General features: G+C 50.3%; 1 protein-coding gene and 1 non-coding gene across 6 annotated transcripts in view; both read left to right on the top strand.

Annotated features, from left to right (window-relative positions):
• The window catches only part of LOC138468321 (exportin-5-like), a 2334215-nt gene that overhangs the window by 865709 nt on the left and 1448775 nt on the right, over positions 1 to 19731 (top strand). The gene's annotated exons all lie outside the window — the stretch shown is intronic.
• Positions 13536 to 13697, top strand: LOC138468568 (U1 spliceosomal RNA). Its single transcript, XR_011268334.1, has one exon. It is a non-coding gene; the product is annotated as a U1 spliceosomal RNA (small nuclear RNA).

Genomic DNA, 19731 nt, shown 5'->3' on the forward strand with positions numbered 1-19731 from the left:
GTTGGTGCTGCAGATAAGACACCAAAACACAGTGACCAGAGAAGTTGCTGAAATCCGTGCCAGAGGTCCTGCCTCAAGGCTGCTGCTGAGTGATCCGTCCATTGTCCTGCTTTTCGTCACCAAACCAAGGAATCCAGGGGTCTGGTCCAGCGCTGCCACCTTAAGGAGAATCCAGCCACAAACATTTCTTCAAACCAAAGGTACTGTGGGGAAAAAGGTATTGCTCACCTTAATCCGAAAAGTTGCTCCAGAGTATTGCAGTGCACATAGGTGTCCAGGGCAACCCCTTCTTACCTCTGACCCAAGTCGCTGCTTGTGTCCCTTTAGATCAAGGTTGTCCAACATACGGCCCGCGGGCCACAATGCGGCCCGCCAAGCCATTTTATGTGGGCCGCGAGGCCGTATGTTGGACAACGCCTGAGTAAAAAAAGTGTTTTATTTAAAAAAAAGAATTTATTTAAATGTGCCTGTGCGCAAATCTACTGTGCTCTATTCGGGACACATAAAAGAACAAGATGAATGAGAATTCTGAGCACACTCTCACTCTACTAGACTGCTATCAGCATCATCAGTCACAATATTTTTGGGGGGGGGGGAGACTTGGAAACATTGGCACAAAAGGAGCCGCTCTGTGCTGGATCACCATCCTTTCACCAGTAAACCCGATTCATTCACCATGGCCCCCTTACAAATCCCAGCCATGCTCTGATTGACCTGTGGACACATACATAATCGTATCAATAAACTTTCTCTGCATTTTTTATGGCGAATGCCAATTTCGCCACATTCATTTGGGTCAATTTTATTGCTTTTTTCTCCAGCATGGGGTCTGGCATGGATTCACATGCTCATGAATATTCCCCGTCGTCAGGCCGGGAATCCTCGGTATAGAAAAAAAATCAGTATCCGTTTCGTTTCTGATCTGTCTTTCTTAGTAACCAATCACTGGTCTCTGGGTCATTCTGCCCCCAGCCAATGACTGCCCTCTCCCTAAGCCCCGCCTCTGGCAGCCATCCTCAGATTTTGACCGCACGTTCAATTGTTGGGGAGTCCTCGTGCTGTAGCTCTCGAGCTTTTGCTGCGTTTTCGCGCTTTTTCAGGAGATTTTTCTCATTTTTCGGTTAGATAGAGCCTCAAGCTCCACTGTTTCTACATCCGATCAACGGGGATCCGTTTCAGAGTTTGTTTACGCCCCTCAAGGGTGAAGATTTCGTCGAGTTGCGCTTTTGGAGGATTCCAGAGGTTCCGAGGCCTACCCCGGACATGGCCCAGGAGAAAGGAAGCTCGACGCCCGGGAAGCTGTTCAGGACCTGCCCTGGATGCCAGCTTCAGAATGTTTTCAAGGAGGACGAGCATTCTTTTATGCCTCTACTGCCTCCATGAGGACAAGACGCACACGAAGGACTGTGCGTTTTGTGGGAACATGTCGGAGCGGACCATGAAGGATCGCCACCTCCGTCTCGCCAACTGGCTGGAAGGGAAGAGCCCGTCAGGCGAGAAGAAGAAAAAGAAGTCAGAGCGGTCTTCTAAGTCCTGTGAGGGCGCCCCAGTGACGGGGGCCCAACAAAAGGCTAAGCACCGCGAGTCTGCGCTGTTAGGGAGAATTCTCTGTTTAGGCTGAATTTCCTAACCTAGTGAGTCCCCCAGCAGCTTTGCTGGATTTTCGAGGTTTATTTTTTTCTCTCCTGCCAAGAGTGAGACTCTTTTACCCTCACTCTTGGACATGATTTGAGTGTGTTACTGTGACTTGCTATGTGCTTATGGGCTAGGGGGTATTTTTTTCCCCATAGGCTATCATTGGTTTTTGAATGTGTGTTACACAGCACCCTCAGTGCAGTAACACGGGGGTATCATAGAGGCCCCCAAACATAGACTCCACACCCTGGGACTGACTACTATCTCCCTGGGTCTGTAAAGTTGCCATTGACTTTACTAGTCTTAACTTAGGAACTTAACCAGTACAAACCATCTTACTGTGGAAGTACTGGTAGGGGCAATTAGATTGCCCCTGGGTCTGTTGTCGAGGCGGTACTGTCCCGTCCCTCCTCGCCGAGTTTCTGGCTGGTGGCAGTGGATACCACAGAAATATTCCACCGGAATATTTCCCAATGGGATTTCCCATTGATTTTAATGCACCACTTTTTGGTGCAATGTTAAAGATACCGCCGGTTTATTTAATATAAATTCACCGGTTGGGATTTTTTGGCGTCTAGGTTCACTTCAGTAACCCTGAACCCGAGTCGAGCCTTTGTTCCACTTTTGGCGGGCTTCTGCACAGAAGCCCTCCAAAGTGGTGCCATTCTGTCTGGGTACCACAGGGGATGTGGGAGGGGGTTTAGGCACCCTGGACTGAGTTGCCTTGCCAACTCATGTCGCACTCTAGTGTGATTGGCCCAAGTGGTGAGCCACCCCGCTCACCACTTAGCATGTTTGAGTGACAGCTAGGCTGTATGAATGGGGGTTTGCTGCATAAAAGCAGGGGTTTTGGGACTGGTTCTTCAGAAGTCGCCACAGGACCTAAGAAGCCGAAGAGGGAGAAGCCGAGACGACCTGCCAAGACGACACCACCGGTGAAGCCCTGCGGAACCGTCTCACCACTTTTTCCGACGACAGAGATCATCTCCCTCCAGAGAGTCTCCTTCCCTTAACTGGTGGGGACAACCAGTTGCTGCCTTCTTTTTGCCGTCCCGAAGCATCTTGTGGCCGCCTTGCCTGTGCCAAGCACCCCGGCAACCGGGATACCACTTTTTACCTCAACCGCGAAAGAGGGGTAAACTCCTTTGTGACCGGAAAACTCCACGGCTGGCCTCATCCCTGGTAGTGCAACGACCTGCAGCTTTCCTCCACATCGAGCTCACCTCTTCCCCTGGACGACGCCGCAACTTGCAACCACTACCAGGAACGACTACCACCGCTGGAGGATCCTTTCCACTTTTAAAGGTACTGTGATCCGCCCGGCCTCCCCTGCCACCGATTGTACGGGGTAGATTTAGCCCTCGGCTCTCGAACCTGGGTAGGTCGGGGACACCCTAACTAAACTTTTCAGAACCGTAGTAAAACCTTTTCTACTTACCTGCAAAGACTTGCGACATTGTGTGATCTTGGGCATATTTTTACCTGGCTCTCTCTGAAGCGGGCCCCGAACGAATTCTCCTTGTTCCACCATTGACTGTCTTTGCTAACCTTCTGTGAAAAGTGTTTTACCTTACTGCTCTCATTATTTCTGCTTTTCCCTCCCTTTTCTAATAACTTGTTGGAGTGCCATCTGACGTTAAGCGCTCACCTCTGTTTGGAAATAAGTGGTGTTAACTTAGACTTGTCCAACAAACGACTAGGGATGTACATATAAGTAATAGTGACTGTGTTTTGACTTACTTACCTTTTTTTTTCTGTGCTAGTGTAATTTTATGAGTGTGCCTTTAAAATAAATAAGTATATACTTTTACACCTAGCTCTGGTCAGTGTTTGTTTGTACTACTGTGACTCTGTACCTATCCTGTATCCTCTATATACTGCCTAACTCTTCTTGAGGGGAGCTACCACAGTGAATCTGTGTGGTACAGACTGCTACCAAGTGGGTTTACTGCCAACACCTGTAATCTTAAATCTTTTGCAGTGGTCCCAGAGGGAACTGCACAGGTTTCTGCTTAACATGCGCGTTCTCCCCGGCGCCATCAACCACGAGCCAATGCTCTGGCTCGGGTAAGAGGAAGTCCGAGAACCCGGCGGAGAGGCCCCGGTCGATCTCGAAGATTCCGGCAGAGGGGGAGCGAGGCTCGGCCCCTCCGCCCCCCCCCCCCCTCCCCCCAAGGTGAAGTCCCCAGGCGTACAGAAGGTGACGATGGCCTTAATTCACCCTGCTAAGACCTCGATTGAGGATGTTGCCGCGGCCCTGGCTCAGCCTGTGGAGGCTACACCAGTGGAGGCGACCTCAGGACCCAGAGTCTCCCTACCACCGCGGAGGGAGTCGTCTTTCAGGCCCATTGAGAAGACCCCCACAAAGTCCTCGTTAGAAAAGGTGGCGGAGGGGCTGGTGGCCATCGTGGATACGGACACGACCTCTGAAGAAGAGCTCATCGAAGTCGTGGAAGAGGCCCAGCCCATCGGGAGGGATCCCGACGAGGGCGACGACTAGAGCGACGGTGTCGCCGACGAGGCTCCTCAAGAGTCCGCGTTTCCGGCGCCGCAGGACACTTCGGCGGCCATTTTGTCAGCAATTCAGTCCTTATGCTCGGAGATGAGGACAAGGTTGCCCCTCCCCCGATGGAGGTACCTGAGCCAGACCCGACGGGGGAACCGGAGCCAGGACCTTCGGAAAGTCCACCCCATAAGAGGAGGACGACGCATCCTACGCCACCTCTCCCACCTCTGCGGCCTGCTCTGCCTTCCCCCCGGTCTACTACCCACGGGGATTATACAGGCACGGACACGGCTACGACAGGTACAGATGACGACAGAGGCGACGACGGGACGTGTCCCCCGTCGCCCCCTGCTCGGGCGTCCCTGCCCAACGAATTGGATCCTTTCATGCCATGATTTCCAGGGCATCCAAGCTCTTCCAGCTCTGCCCAGAAGAGAAGAAGGGTTCCTTTACCAATGGCGCGAGGCTAAAAAGAAGACAGTCCTCGCCATACTGCTTCTTGAATACATCTGGGATGAGGGGCTCGCCCTCCTCAAGAACCCTGCCACGGCGCCGGCAAAGAGGGACCGGTACGAGAAGTACCGGGTCCCCGACGCTGCCCCCTTGTGCCTTTGGGCGCAACCTACCCCGGATTCGGTCGTCTCGGCGGCGGCAAAGAAGAAAGCTGGGGGGGGGCATCAGCCTCGACATCAACTTCCCCGCCGGACGGCGAGGGCAGGAAGCTGGACGCGATGGGACGACGGATCATCTCATCCGCAGCGACGACTATCAAGGCGGCCAACGCCCTGGCTATCGTAGCCCGCTACGACAGGGAGTTGTGGTTCAAAATGGCCCCTCTGTTGGACTTCCTTGTGGACGCCAAAAGGGCTGAGGCCCTTGAAATCCTACAGGAAGGTGAGATTGCTTCGGACCACGCCATCACGGTGGCAACGGACATCGCCGACACCGGTTTCCGTCAGTTGGGCAACGGCGTTTACTTGAGACGACGAGGATGGCTCAAGGCCACGGATTTCCGCCAGGACGTACAAACCAAGGTTTTGGACATGCCCTTCGACGGGAACAACCTGTTTGGGAAGGTGGTTGATGAGTCCCTCCAGGCCATCAAGACAGACACAGAGACTGCCCGGGCACTGGGAGTGCTCCAACAACGACGGCCGTCCTTTCGGAGCTCTGGAGGCAGACAAGGTGCCTCCAAGGGATCCGGCAGTGGCTCCTCCACGTACCGCCAGGCGGCAAGATCTTCGTCCCAGGAAGCCTACAGGGGACACGGCAAGTCAGGTGGTGCCCGTCGTCGACAAGGTCAAGGAGGCAAGGCGGCCTCCAAACAAGATTGAACCGACCGTGGGGTCGGGCCCCCGCCGAAGCACCCCGGTGGGAGGCCGGCTGGCGAGGTTTGTCAGCGTGTGGAAGTCCATTTCCACTGACCGTTGGGTGCTGGACGCCCTAGCCCAAGAGCACGCCCTCGAGTTTCAGAACAAGTGCCCTCGCGTTCCACCCGTGGGCAGGAAGGAAAATCATGTCCCTCAACTACTGTTGGAAGTAAGAGCGATGCTCAAGAAGGGTGCCATCGAGCTCATCCCAAAGAGGCTTCAGGGCTCCGGAGTTTACTCAAGGTACTTCCTCGTAAAAAAGAAGACAGGAGGATGGCGCCCCATCCTGGACCTGTGACGACTGAACAAGTACATCAAGGCACAGAAGTTCCGTATGGTCACCCTCCAGCACGTGCTGGGACAGCTGGAGGAGGGCGATTTCCTGTCGTCGTTGGACTTGGAGGATGCGTACTTCCACATCCCCATTCTAAAAAGACACCGAAAGTTCCTCAGGTTCGTGGTCCAAGGGTGGCACTACCAGTTCAAGGCCCTCCCGTTCGGATTGAAGTCTGCACCCAGGGTGTTCACCAAGTGCCTCGCACCGGTGGCGGCGTGGCTGCGCCTACAGGGGATCCAAGTCTACCCCTACCTGGACGACTGGCTCATCCGGGCGAGGACAAGGGAGCTCGCTGTGGAGCACACTGCGAAGACCGTCCAGCTGCTCACGGACCTGGGATTCTCCAACTTTCCAAAATCCCACCTGGTTCCGTCGCAAGTCGCCCTGTTTCTGGGAGCCAAGCTCGACACAGTGGCGCGGCTGGCCTCACCGTCGGAGGAAAGGACCAGGACCATTCTGTGCAAGGTGCAGCGTCTGCTGGCCACGGACATGGCCAGGGTAAGATCTATCAAGTCCCTCCTCGGGATGATGTCCTCCTGCATTTATCTTGTGCGCCTTTGCAGGCTTCGGATGCGCCCCTTACAAGAGTTCCTCGACGCCCGCTGGGTCCAGTCGACTGGCATCTTCGAGGACGGGATCCCTCTCAACGAGACGTTCCGTCAGGCGATCCGGTGGTGGGGTACCCGCTCCCATCTGTCGGCAGGCACAGACTTTCAGACCCCAGCTCACCAGGTGACGGTGACGACGGGCACCTCCCTGGAAGGTTGGGGAGCGCACTCCGGAGATCTTCACGCGAGAGGCCTTTGGCTCCCGGAGGAGAAGTCACTCCACATTAACATCTTGGAGCTCGGCGCAGTGTTCTGGGCCCTCAGGTCCTTTCTTCCGTCCCTCAAGGGCAAGATAGTAAGGATCTTCACCCACAACACCACCACGATGTTCTACATCCGGAAGCAGGGCGGAACCAGGTCCCCGGCCCTGTACAAGGAAGCCCAGGATCTGTGGCATTGGGCTGTCGCCCCCAACAGATGTTTCTGGTGCCTCTTCAACTGGCAGGAATAAAAAACACGATCGCCGACTCACTCAGCAGGGAGCTGCTCTTGTGCCACGAGTGGGAACTACGCCAGGATCAAGTGGATCGACTCTTGAGACGATGGGGCGAACCCCAAATCGATCTCTTCACGACGGCGACGAATTCCAAGTGCCGGAGGTTCGCCAGCAGGTTCCCCCAGCCGAGGAGCATGGGCGATGCTTTCTCGTTCCCCTGGGACGGCCTATTTCTTTATGCGTTCCCTCCGCTGCCGTTGCTGCTCCGGCTAATCAACCAGCTCGAGGTCCCGGTGCAGGATGATCCTCGTCGCACCGGCATGGCCGAGACAGATCTGGTTCCCGGACCTTCTGGACTTGTCAACGTCCACACCAGTCAAGCTGCCGACGGACGCAGACCTTCTCTCCAGAGAAGGAGGCGCCATTCTTCACCACAACCCGGAGTCGCTGAACTTGCAGGTCTGGCTCCTGCACCACTAGAGTTTGGAGGGTACGACATCCCGGCCGACTGCAGAGAGGTTCTTGCAAAGGCCAGGGTGTCGTCAACTCTCAAGTGCTACGGACATAAATGGAAGAGATTCTCTGTCTGGTGCCGTGCACAGAAGATTAACCCGCTGCGGATTACGGCCCCTCAAGTACTGCCGTACCTACTGTCGCTGGCCAAAGCTGGACTGGCTCACGCCTCCATCAAAATACATCTGGCTGCAATCTCCCGATCTACCAGGACTACGGGACGGGCGTCCTTGTGGTCTCATCGCCTCGTGAAAGAATTCATGAAGGGACTATTCCGATCATTCCCGCCGGTGAAGGCTCCTGCCCCGGCGTGGAAGCTTAATGTGGTGCTGACCAGGCTCATGGGGTCCCCATTCGAGCCTATGCATTCGGCACCTTTGAAGTTCCTGTCATGAAAGACAGCTTTCCTCGTGGCCATCACTTGACTTTTCATGACACGAGGGTGGTGCTGACGACGCACCCCTCCTTTATGCCCAAGGTGCCGTCTGATTTCCACCTCAACGAGCCCTTGGTGTTGCCAGTTTTCTTCCCGTCGCCTTTGTCGCCGGCCGAGAGGACTTTGCACTCGCTGGATGTAGCTAGAGCGCTGAAGTTCTACGTGGACCGCACGAAGAGTTTTCGGAAGACGTCACAGCTGTTGGTGAACTTTGGGACTGTGATTCAAGGGAAGGCTCTCTCGAAGACTTCCATTTCCAGATGGCTCTCCGGCTGCATCATGCACTGTCACCGGTTGGCAAACCGACCGCTGCCCGGCCGTCCGAGAGCCCATTCGACCAGAGCGATCGCTGCTACCACGGCGTTCCTGTCTGGTGTGCCCCTGCTGGACATCTGCAGGGCTGCGACGTGGAGGTCGACGCACACCTTCACAAGATTCTACTGCGTCGATCGGGACTCCAGGGAGGAGTCCAGGGTCGGCCAAGCAGTGCTGCGCAACCTGTTCGCCTAAGGTGAGCCTGGTGAGGAGGTAAGAGATGCTTAATGTTGAGTTGTTGTATTGCTTAATGTTGAGCCTGTTGCCACCTCCCGTGGTTGTGCATGTGTGTACTGCTATGTATTCTCGTATTCATGAGCATGTGAATCCATGCCGGACACCATGCTGAAGAAGGAACAAGTTACTTACCTGTAACTGTTGTTCTCCAGCATGGGTCTGGCATGGATTCACATGCGAACCCTCCCGCCTACCCCTCTGCGGCTCTTCACTTGGTCATACTGCCACTTTACGTGCTACCAAATCTGAGGATGGCTGCCAGAGGCGGGGCTTAGGGAGAGGGCAGTCATTGGCTGTGGGCAGTATGACCCAGAGACCAGTGATTGGTTACTACTAAGAAAGACGAAACTGATACTGATTTTTTTCTATACCGAGGATTTCCGGCCTGACGGGGAATATTCATGAGCATGTGAATCCATGCCAGACCCATGCTGGAGAGCAACAGTTACAGGTAAGTAACTTGTTCCTTTTAGCACAAAAACCAGTGGCAGAATCCCTGCACCCTCACTTTCTATATACCTTACCCAAAATTACCATCTATATTTTTTTGGTAAAAAAGCGTTAAATAAATGCGGCAAAAAAGTTTTGTCGAAATTGCCATTCGGCAAAAGTGGGCAATAGCAAATAATCTACACACTCGAGAACACCCTTTCAAAAAATGCTCTCCAGAAATGTATAGAAAGGAAATAAAATCCAAATCAATGGGAACCAAAGTTTTCGTTTGAATTTGTTCCCAAAATGGATCGGAGTACACTTCGAATAGTTGCTGCAGCTCTGGAGAAAATTCGAGTGGAAGCTGAGAAACTTAACCTTTGCAGTGCTTTTTTTCCTTGTCTCGAGACAAAGACCAACAGCAGGAGCTCAGTTACGTTTACCTCTAAGCACAGTGCGGATTGATGAAAATGTCCATGCATTATACCAAGTACATTGGACATTATAGATATGTCCAGTGGGGTATCAAAGCAAGGCGAATACCACATGTACAGCACAATAAGTTACCCTAGTAGTTCCCCAATAACACACTGCAACCTGCAAATGGGCCTCAGTGGACCACCTACCAAGGTTTCTGCAAGTTGCTTATGATCTTGATCTGTGATCTATGATATGATCTGATATGATAGGTTATTTATAAAGGGCTTAATACCCATGCAGTAGTGATCCCAATCATAAAAGTGAAACGGTCAAGCCCAACAGGTATACCTTATTTTCACTATTTTGGTAGCGCAGCCTATACTTTTTTTATTTATTAATAAGGTGTTAGTTTATATTTAAACTTTACACATACTGATAAATTCTATAAGATCAAAGATAAATACAATATAAAATATAAAACAAAAAAGAAAGCTGCAGAAGAAAAAAAGAGTAGAGAAAAGAAGAAAAAAGAAAAATAAAAATAAAATAAAATTAAATAAAAATAAAATAATAATTAAAAAAAACAATTTCATATTACATATTGCATGTTGCATATTAATTCTGACTAAAAAGATTTAAGTTATCATTATGCTCATCTTAGTTTAAAACTTATTGCACTTGCTATTCTTCTGATCATTAGACATTGATAACGATTGCACATACTGAGGTACATAGGATAAAAGATCATAGACCTCTACAGAAGTCAATGTCATAGTGTTTAACAGGTTCATACAAAGATATTCAGAGTTCTTTCAATTTCCAACCATACTCTAAAGGTGGCAATCTGCAGCTGCATACTTTGAGTGTTTGTGAGGCGTTGCCAAAAAGCAACTTCCTCTATGAACTCCGTATCATGGACAAAGTTGCCAAAGTTTACTAAGTAAATGTCCATCATATTTACACAACTAGTTAGTACATGATTAGCTGTTTCTTTGCATCCTTTATCCTTGCAGAGTCTACAATATCTCTCTGTGGAAGATAAACCATTATATTTGCTTTTGTTAGTCAACAGCGGCAGATTATCAACCCTCAGTAAGAGTAAAAATCGCCTGAGTCTACTAGAGGGACTGAGGGGTAAATACGGCTGCATTTGTTTGAATGAGTAGAGCATGTAATGAATACATTTGTATTTTGGAAGCTTGTCGAGATGTGCGTAGTTTTCTAGCCAATCCCAAAGGTCGATTTTTTTGGATAGAGCTTTTTCTTGAGGATCAGTAAGCTTCTCTCCACTCATGGTCCAGCATATTGTCCGCAGGAAGGCTTCAGTCTCCTTTTTCAGGTGGCATTTGGTGGTTTCCTTTGTAATTTCCATGCCAAATTCTTTTAATAGCCGAGACTCTGGTTGGTTAGACATCTTTAAATACAGTTCTGCTCTCCTTTTCAGGACAATGGACCTTAGCGAGGAAACCCCAACTTCCAATCTTAGCATTGCCATTGGGATAGATTGAGGGAGACCTAGGATTCTTCTCCAGAACTTCCCCTCTATCACTTGCAGCAGCTTAAGTCCATTTGCAGCAGCGCTTCCAGCCCGTAAACGATCATAGGAGTTAATACCTGGGTATAGATTTGACGGATTCCACATAGTGACATTCCACAGTTCTGTCTTGCAAATTGGCTGATCAACGACGTTACTTGAGCTGCCCGATGTTTTCTCATTTGGATGCAAGTGTTATAACCCAGCCTGGCATCTATTTCGACCCCAAGATATTTGTATTGCTGGGTATATTTAATTTCTGTTTCATGTAGTGTTAGTCTGGGTCGTGCAAACTTCTTATTTGAAAAGACCATCACCTGAGTTTTCTCCTGATTGATAATAGGTCATTGTTTGCAGCATATTCCCATAGCTTCAGAGCGGACCTCCGTAAACCGCTAAATGTATGATCCATAATTATCAAATCATCTGCATACGCTAATACTGCGCAGTGGATAGTGCCGACTACAGGAGAACAGTTATGTTCACTTAAGATGACACCTGGTAGATCATATGTAAACAGATTGTACAGAAATGGGGCCGTCACGCATCCCTGCTTGACGCCACAGTTCTGTGGAATCCTAGCTGTCAAATCCCCCTGAGTACTAAGTCTGCAAGCCACTGTATTGTCCTCATGCAATAATTTTAAGTAATACAGAAGGATCTCGGGGCAGCCTAATAGTTCGAGTTTTGCCCACAGTTTTTCTCGGCGGACCGAGTCAAAGGCTGCTTTAAAGTCTACAAACAAAGCATATAATGGTGGGTTTCCTTTCCTCATGGCTTTTGAGCGCAAAGTGTCCAAGATGATGATGATATTGTGGATTGTTGAATAGCCTCTCCGGAAGCCACTCTGAAATGTATTGAATATTTCAGTTTTGGTCGCCCATTCTTCTAATTTCTCCAGTAAAAGTGATGCAAAGAGTTTCCCTGTGCAGTCTAGCATTGAAAGTAGTCTAAAATTACAGGGATCTTACTTGTCACCTTTCTTGAAGATTGGTATTAAGTAGGCATGTTGCCATGATTTAGGAATTCTCCCAACCGCCAATACTTTGCCAAATAATATGCTTGCAAATTTAGCCCAGAATTCCGGCTGGCTCCTCAGCACAGCATTTGAGAGGCCATTAGGCCCAGGAGCCCTAGATGACTTAAGCTTTTTAATTTTACAGATTAGGTGTTCACTTGTTATGCTGAAAGGGACGGATCTTGGTGTCACTTTTTCTACCTGCTTGCCCACTTCATCTTTGGGGATATTGCGGCACATAAGAAAGTCTGTCCATTTATTTGCACTTATCGGGTTAATCAGATCCCTACTACCGCTACCCCTTGCTTGGCCAAGTAAAGACCATATGCTTCTTGAATTTTTGGAGCATATGGTTTGAACCATAGACTGCCATCGCTTAAGTTTTTGCTCGAGTCTTTTGGCTTTCATCCACGCTCTATATTTATTTTTTAGAGTTCTGCATACATCATGGTAGTCTCCAAAGGATTTGTTGGTACATTTAGCTTGTCGGATTTCTGCTCTTAACCTGCGTTTAGCATCTCTTATGCTTTTGTCGTATATTACTGACGTTTTATCTGTCGCTATTTGGTTTACAGCAGATGTCGCATGTATAGAGGAAAATGTGGTGGCCCAATGTTCCATCTCATTTATGGACATGTTTTGGAGCTGGGACAGTATGTTATCATCCGCAGTTTGCACCGAGCTTCCAGCCGCGTTTATGTTTTTATCAGACCAGCATATTCGGGTGCCCGAGTGGTTAGTTGACATATCACCCAGGGGTTTAGTATGTATGGCTGGCGTGCCAATATTGCACTTTAACACCAGGGTAGAATGATCACTCCAATCGTTTGAGGTGTTCTTCAAATCTCTTACTTTCAGGGCCATCTGAGGGCTCACAAATATATAGTCCAGGGTACATTTTGCTTTCCCACTATGCCAGGTGTAATTTCCTGGGTTGTCGCTTGGAGTTGTTCAGGAGAGGTGTGAGCTGATACAGTTGCAACACAAAAAACAATAGTACTATGTTCCCAAAATACCTTAGTTCTTGTCTTTCGGATCTCAGCAGAACCAGGCTTTTCATCAGACCAGAAGCATGGGTGCCTTTGCGCTGGGCTGGGGTCAAGTCGGAGAGCAGCAGCGATGGGCCCCAATGATGCACTTCTATTTGGCAGTGGTGCTGATTTGCGGGTAGAACACGCTGGGAACAGTAGGCCATGCCAAGTGGATGGCACTGGAAGACTCAGTGACCTCTGGGCCCTGACATGGGAATACTTGCCTTTGGCGCTGTGCAGGCTCGGCTGACACAACAATACATATGTTTACGGCAAAGATGTCAAAGATTCAGCATTGTCATTGAGCAGAACTCAGATTCAGGGGTGGTTGAGCGTTGAGGTCCAGGATGATTATGATGGTGTCAATGGGGCCAGCGCTGAGCAGCTACGCTCAGGAGGGCCATGGGCCCGTGTGGGGCCGACGGGCCACTGGGCAGACTGCAACAGGCCTGCTTGAGCCATCCTGCTCTTTATACAAATCTCGGGCCGAGCAGGGCCTGATGGGAGAAAGGAACTGCGCTACAATCTGCTCTTCTGCTGGGCTCTGCCTGCTGGAGCTTCCTCCTACATGCGGGACAGGCAGCTCTGCAGACGCTCAGAGCTTCCGGGGATTGGGGGGTTGGGGCTGGGTCAGGGCCTGCCTTCTCACCCTCGCTTAGCAGGGCTTCACAGAACTAACCCAACCCCTGCCCTCTTGCATGCAACTCATACTTAGCTGGAAGGGGAGAATGTGATCTCAAGGGCAGATCTCCCAGGGTGAGGCTTACCCATTGCACATCGGATTTGCTGAACCCTGCTATGTTCCCAAATGAGGGATACACGACTGCATTATTTCTGGTAGTGGGGGACTGCGTTCGCGCTCTCCCCCCGATTTATTGGTGAAAGAAAAGGTAAAGTGTGCACTCGGCCTGCTAGGTTGCATACTTTTAGATTGTGCTCACATTGCGTTTCTTCAATCAGGTTCACCTTTGGGTGACCGCTTTTCCACATTTTATCTGTTGAATTATGCTTCTTTCATCACCACAGAAGTAATGTGTATTACAGAGATAAGCTGCCATATGTATTGTACACACTGCACATGCTCAGGCAGCATCAATCATGCTTTGTACAGGACAATGCTGGCCTAAATTGGGAACAGCCAGCATAGACATGTTGCTACAGAGGCATATTTTGGGTACAACCAGCATGACAATGTGTTACATCAGTGACAGTGCTGTCTTACACTGTGGACACATTGATCATTAAAATGTGTTGTGTCGTAAAATGTTCTTTTCTGTTGTTGGTGACATGGAATTTTCATGTTACCCTTTAGAACTGATTGTAAAAGTATGGCTTTTTGGTCACCTTTTCTGCTGTAAAATGCACCAATTCAACCCCATATTTGAAAAAAAATTCCTGGGGGGGGGGGGCTGGGGTGGACTGGCAGTGGGGTGGACACCTCACCTGAATTTGTTTTTGGGAAACCAGAGGTTCTCCAGCATTGGATCTTTCATGGATTCACATGCTTAGAATATTCCCCGTCGTCAGGCTGAGAATCCCCGGTACATTATATAGACCCTTTCCCGTAGGAAAACTTTTTCGACGCTTATGCGTCCTATCCACCTCGTTTTGTATCATGCGTGCCCGTACCGTCAGGACGTCATGATATAAATACAGGCCCCGCCCCCGCACTCCCTCAGATTTCAACCGTCTTTCAAAGTAGTGGGATCCTCGTGATTACTACTAGTGGAAACTAGGTTGTTTTTTCTGTTTCGCTTCGGCGACGTTCAAATTCTGGTGAATTATGTCTGGAAAAGCGTTATTTCGCCCTTGTGCAACATGTGGCCTCAAAGTTTATGAAGGAGATGGCCACATGGACTGTATCTACTGTCTCCACCCTCACCACACGGCGGATACATGCGAGATATGCCAGGGTTTCTCCCAAAAAACCCTTAAGGACCGTAAAAGAAGGCTGGTCGACTGGCTTAATGACGGAGCCGGTGCCTACCCGGCTTCGGAAGTTGGCTCCACGGCCTCCAGGAGCAAGTCGGAGCCTCCATCGAAAAAGGTACGGCCAGCGGAAATTCGCACTGAGGACAAGCATAAGGGGAAGCACGCTGGATCTTCCTCATCACATAAAAAGCCCTCCTCCTCCTCATCATCTAAGACGGAGAGGCAGGCGCTGTCAAAATCCTCCTCAGGGGACCGTCCCAGGTCTTCCATGAGTCGAGATGCTTCAGCCGGGAAGTCGGCATCGAAATCGGCGACAAAGTCTAAGGGCTCGACGACGACGACTTGCTCGTCGACCCCGGTGTCATTGACGATGCCTATTACCGTTCAGGCAGCAGTGGTTGGGATTCCTTCGTCGACGGAGACTCAGTCTATGGCTTGGCTGCCAGAGGTCTATGACCCGATCCCCCCCTGAGGTCTTACTGCAGCCAGACACGGCCTGCTCGGCGGAAGTTGAAGGTGACACGGTTCTGCAGCCATCGGATTTAGGCTTACGGCCTTCCACGTCGGCGACGACGACGAGTGCGAGTGGGGGTATGGTACCTATATCATCCACGTTACTGCCCCCCAGACGGTTTTGTCTCTGGATGTGCTTAATACTCTTCAGAAGCTCCTGCAGCGGCTGGATACGCAGATCCCTCAACCTGGGACGTCATCGTCACTTTTTTCTGTACCTTCCGTCGACGAGCAAACTTGTACGGCTCACTCGACGACTAAACACCCATCGGCTCCCCAGGTGGTAAAAGATCGTCCTCGAGCTCAGGAGGAGGGTGAGTTGTCGGAGTCCGACTCTATACTGGGTGACTCAGGGTCAGACATCTCCCTGTCACCGTCGAGGGACCCAACATGGAGTTCGGATGTAGAGGTAGAGTCTACGAGGAGCCAGACACAGCCATCTCCCCCGGATGATGTGGGAGCCTTCCATGCAATGATGGGAAAAGCTTGTTCCGAGTTCGGCTTGATTCCTGAGGAGCAGAAGAAAGACTGTTTCCTTTTTGACCATATGGGTCAAAGGAGAAAATCGGTATTTGCCATCCCAATTCTGGACCACGTGTGGCAAGAAGGTCTCAAGACGATGCGCCATCCATTCTCGGAGCCAGCTATAAAGGGACGGATTGAGAAAAAGTTTAAAGCTCCGGAGTCCACTCCAAAATGTCTAACATCACAGCCTCTGTCTGACTCGGTGGTGTCGGCGGCAGCGGCTAGGAAGGCCAGGGTACAGCAAAAATGTTCTACGCCACCGGAAAGCGAGGCTAGGAGGCAGGACGTCTTTGGAAAAAAGGTGCTCTCGGTCGGAGCGACGACAGTAAGAGCAGCCAATTCCTTAGCGATCGTGTCACGATATGATAGAGAAATGTGGCACAAACTGGCCCCTATCCTAGAACACCTGCCAGACGAACACCGGAAAGCAGCTATGTTACTGGTGAGGGATGGCGAAGAGGCCTCGAACCACGCAATTAATATCGCAGTTGACCTAGCAGAGTCTGGCTTCAAACAAATCAACCATGGAGTAGTGCTTCGTCGACAAGCGTGGCTCAAATGTACTACTTTCCGTCCTGAAGTCCAGTACAAAGTCCTTGACATGCCATGTTGAAGGGCAACACCTGTTTGGCGAAAAGGTTGATGAAGCTTTGAAGGGGATGAAAGAAGACACGGATACTGCTAGGTCCCTCGGCGCCCTTCAAACGGGTAGAAACTTTCGCTCTTTTCGCCCCTTTAGGGGTGCTTCTGGAAACTCCCGCTTTGGAGCCTCGAGGGACCGTGGATTTAACAGGCCCTCGTACTCTTCACAAGGGTTCAGACGAGCGTCCCAGTCGGCACGTAGAAACAGGGACTATCAAGCCTCCAGGCGGCGAGGCTCGGGTCCGTCGTCGACGAAGAACAAGCAAACCAGCAACCAATGACGGCCTTCGGAACGTCCTGGGGGGTCGAGTCTCATCACTTCGACCGATGGAAATGCATCACCACAGATCGATGGGTTCTAGACACGATTCGCATGGGTCATGCGCTACAATTCAAAGACAAGCCTCCGCGTCTTCCGCCTGTATTCTCGACACAGCCCCACCTCCTAATCCTACGACAAGAGGCGGCGCTTATGTTGCGAAAAGGGGCGGTAGAGAGAGTTCCTGTGGCACAGGAAGGACAAGGGGTTTATTCCCGGTTCTTCGTTGTCAAGAAGCCAAACGGCAAATGGAGGCCCATTCTCGACCTGAGGGTACTCAACAAGTGGCTAAAGAGCCTAAAATTCAAAATGCTAAAGCTCCAAGAGGTTATCAGGTCGGTGCAACCCATGGATTATCTATCGTCACTAGACCTTCAAGATGCTTATTTTCACATCCCAATACGCCCACGACACAGGAGATATTTAAGGTTCGTCGTCGGGAGAAAGCATTTTCAGTTCAAGGTCCTCCCGTTCGGGCTCAAGTCCTCCCCCAGGACGTTCACCAAGTGCTTGGCCCCTATAGCGGCCCATTTAAGGAAGGATGGTCACCATGTCTATCCATATCTAGACGACTGGCTGGTCAGAGGTTTGTCCAGGGAACAAACACGAGACAGTCTAAGGGCCACAATGTCCCTCTTACAGGAACTGGGCTTCACAATAAACTTCAACAAGTCCTCCGTAGAGCCTTCGAGGACCTTGGTCTTTCTAGGAGCGGAGTTTCATACACACACAAGCCTGGTGAGACCATCCAGCGAAAGAATTCAGAAACTTCAAAGCAAGGTACAGAGGCATATTTTGGGTACAACCAGCATGACAATGTGTTACATCAGTGACAGTGCTGTCTTACACTGTGGACACATTGATCATTAAAATGTGTTGTCGTAAAATGTTCTTTTCTGTTGTTGGTGACATGGAATTTTCATGTTACCCTTTAGAACTGATTGTAAACGTATGGCTTTTTGGTCACCTTTTCTGCTGTAAAATGCACCCATTCAACCCCATATTTGAAAAAAAATTCCTGGGGGGCGAGGGGGCTGGGGTGGACTGGCAGTGGGGTGGACACCTCACCTGAATTTGTTTTTGGGAAACCAGAGGTTGGGGAGCATGCTGATGCGCCCTACAGTTTCAGTAGTGATCCTGACTACCTGTCGAAACACCCCACTCCAGAGAGTCTGGTGGCGCAGGCGCAGGCAGCTACTGCGATAACTAAACAAGCAGCGTACCCTACCATTCCTCCTGATGGGGACGACAAACTGAGTAGATGGATGGACAAGAAAGGTATTTTCCGTAGGGAGTATGGCACTCAAATCTTCCAACTCCACATGTGCCCTCAATGGGACTGCGTTTCCATGATGGCAGAGCACATTCCCGAGGGGGATGAAAGAGATGGAATTCTTAGTCATAATTGGAGACGGCAAAGAAGCCAATATGCGTGTCTCTTCAGTCAGGTTTGGATTCTGCTGATGGCATCAGAAAAGCTGTGGCTACCAGCACTGTTATGCGCTTGGTTGCGTGGTTGTGGAAATCTGGTTTTGCACCGGATGTGCAATCCAGATGTCTCAACATGTATTTTGACCGGTCTCATCTTTTTGGCAACATGGCTGACGAGAGTCTTGAGAAGTTGCAGCCAAATCTTTAGGCGCAGCTATTAGGCAACCTTAGCCTTTTCGACCTAGTGGACAACCTTGGGGGCGTAGATCTTTTCGCTACTACTTCACAGTTCGAAGGGCGAGAGGAATGGCCAGTCAAAGGGGCCAAAGATTTCCTCATGGTGGACGAGGAAGAGGTACAAAGCCAGCTCAAGCAGCGGCTTCCTTACCATCTGCCGCTGCATCAGTCGCCTCAAAACCGCTGAGGTTTTGAGTCACAGTTCACCAGTGGTGAGTTGGCAGGTAGGCTGTTTCAGCTTCTAGAAGTGTGACAAGACATTACTTTGGATGCTTGGGCTTTAGAAACCGTAGTCCATGGTGACTGCCTTCCTTTTATAAGGAGACCTCAGAACAAGCCCTCAGGTCACCACTCTTTGAGGCTTCCAGAGCCACTCTTTGTGCAGGAGATTTTAACCCTGCTAGAGAAATGCGCTATAAAACCAGTGCCTGTAGCAGAGAGCAACAAGGGATGGCATTCCCTTTATTTTCTAATACCCAAGATGGACGGAGCACTGAGACCCATCGTGGACTTGCGTGGTTTGAACAAGTTCCTCAGGAAGGACAAGTTCAAGATGGGAACACTTTCTCACATCCTTCAGGCCCTCCAACTCCAGGACTGGTTGTTGTCGTTAGACCTTCAGAATGCTTATTTTCATGTGCAGATACATCTCAAGCACAGAAAATACCTGAGGTTCTCAGTTGCCGGTTCACATTATCAATTTCGAGTTCTGCCATTCGGGCTCAGCCCCGAGGGTTTTCACCAAACTGATGGCAGTGATCGCAGCGATTCTCAGGAGAGGGTGGATTCACGTCTACCTACCCCTTGCTGGACGATTGGCTGATCAGGGCGTGATCTCCCGAACAAGCCCTGGATCATCTCAACATCACCTGCCACTCTCTTCAGACGTGGCTCCTCCCTCAATTACAAGTCGTCCCATATGACACCTTCTCAAAAACTCCAGTTGATCAGAGCTCTACTAGATACTTCCTTGGGAAAAAGCTTGCCGCCCGAGATGAGGGCTCAAGAGATTCTTCAGATGGTTACCAAATTTTAGAACGCCCATTGTCGCCCGGCCTTCCATTTCTTTTGAAGTTGCTCGGCCTCATGGAATCCTGCATTTTTCTGGTGCCAGAGGCCTGCCTGCGAATGAGATCCCAACAATGTGTTCTAAGAACTGAATGGTCCCAATTCTCAGGAAAGGTGTCGGACCTACTTCAGGTTCCAAGCAGGGTTGCAGTGTCTTCTGTGGTAGGCCTGCAAGGACAACATTCTAAAGGAGAACCTTTTTGGTAACCATGCTGGAGATAGCAGTAGTGACGGAG

Source organism: Ambystoma mexicanum, chromosome 4q, assembly GCF_040938575.1.
Source record: "Ambystoma mexicanum isolate Mex_15411 chromosome 4q, UKY_AmexF1_1, whole genome shotgun sequence".
Lineage (NCBI taxonomy): Eukaryota > Metazoa > Chordata > Amphibia > Caudata > Ambystomatidae > Ambystoma > Ambystoma mexicanum.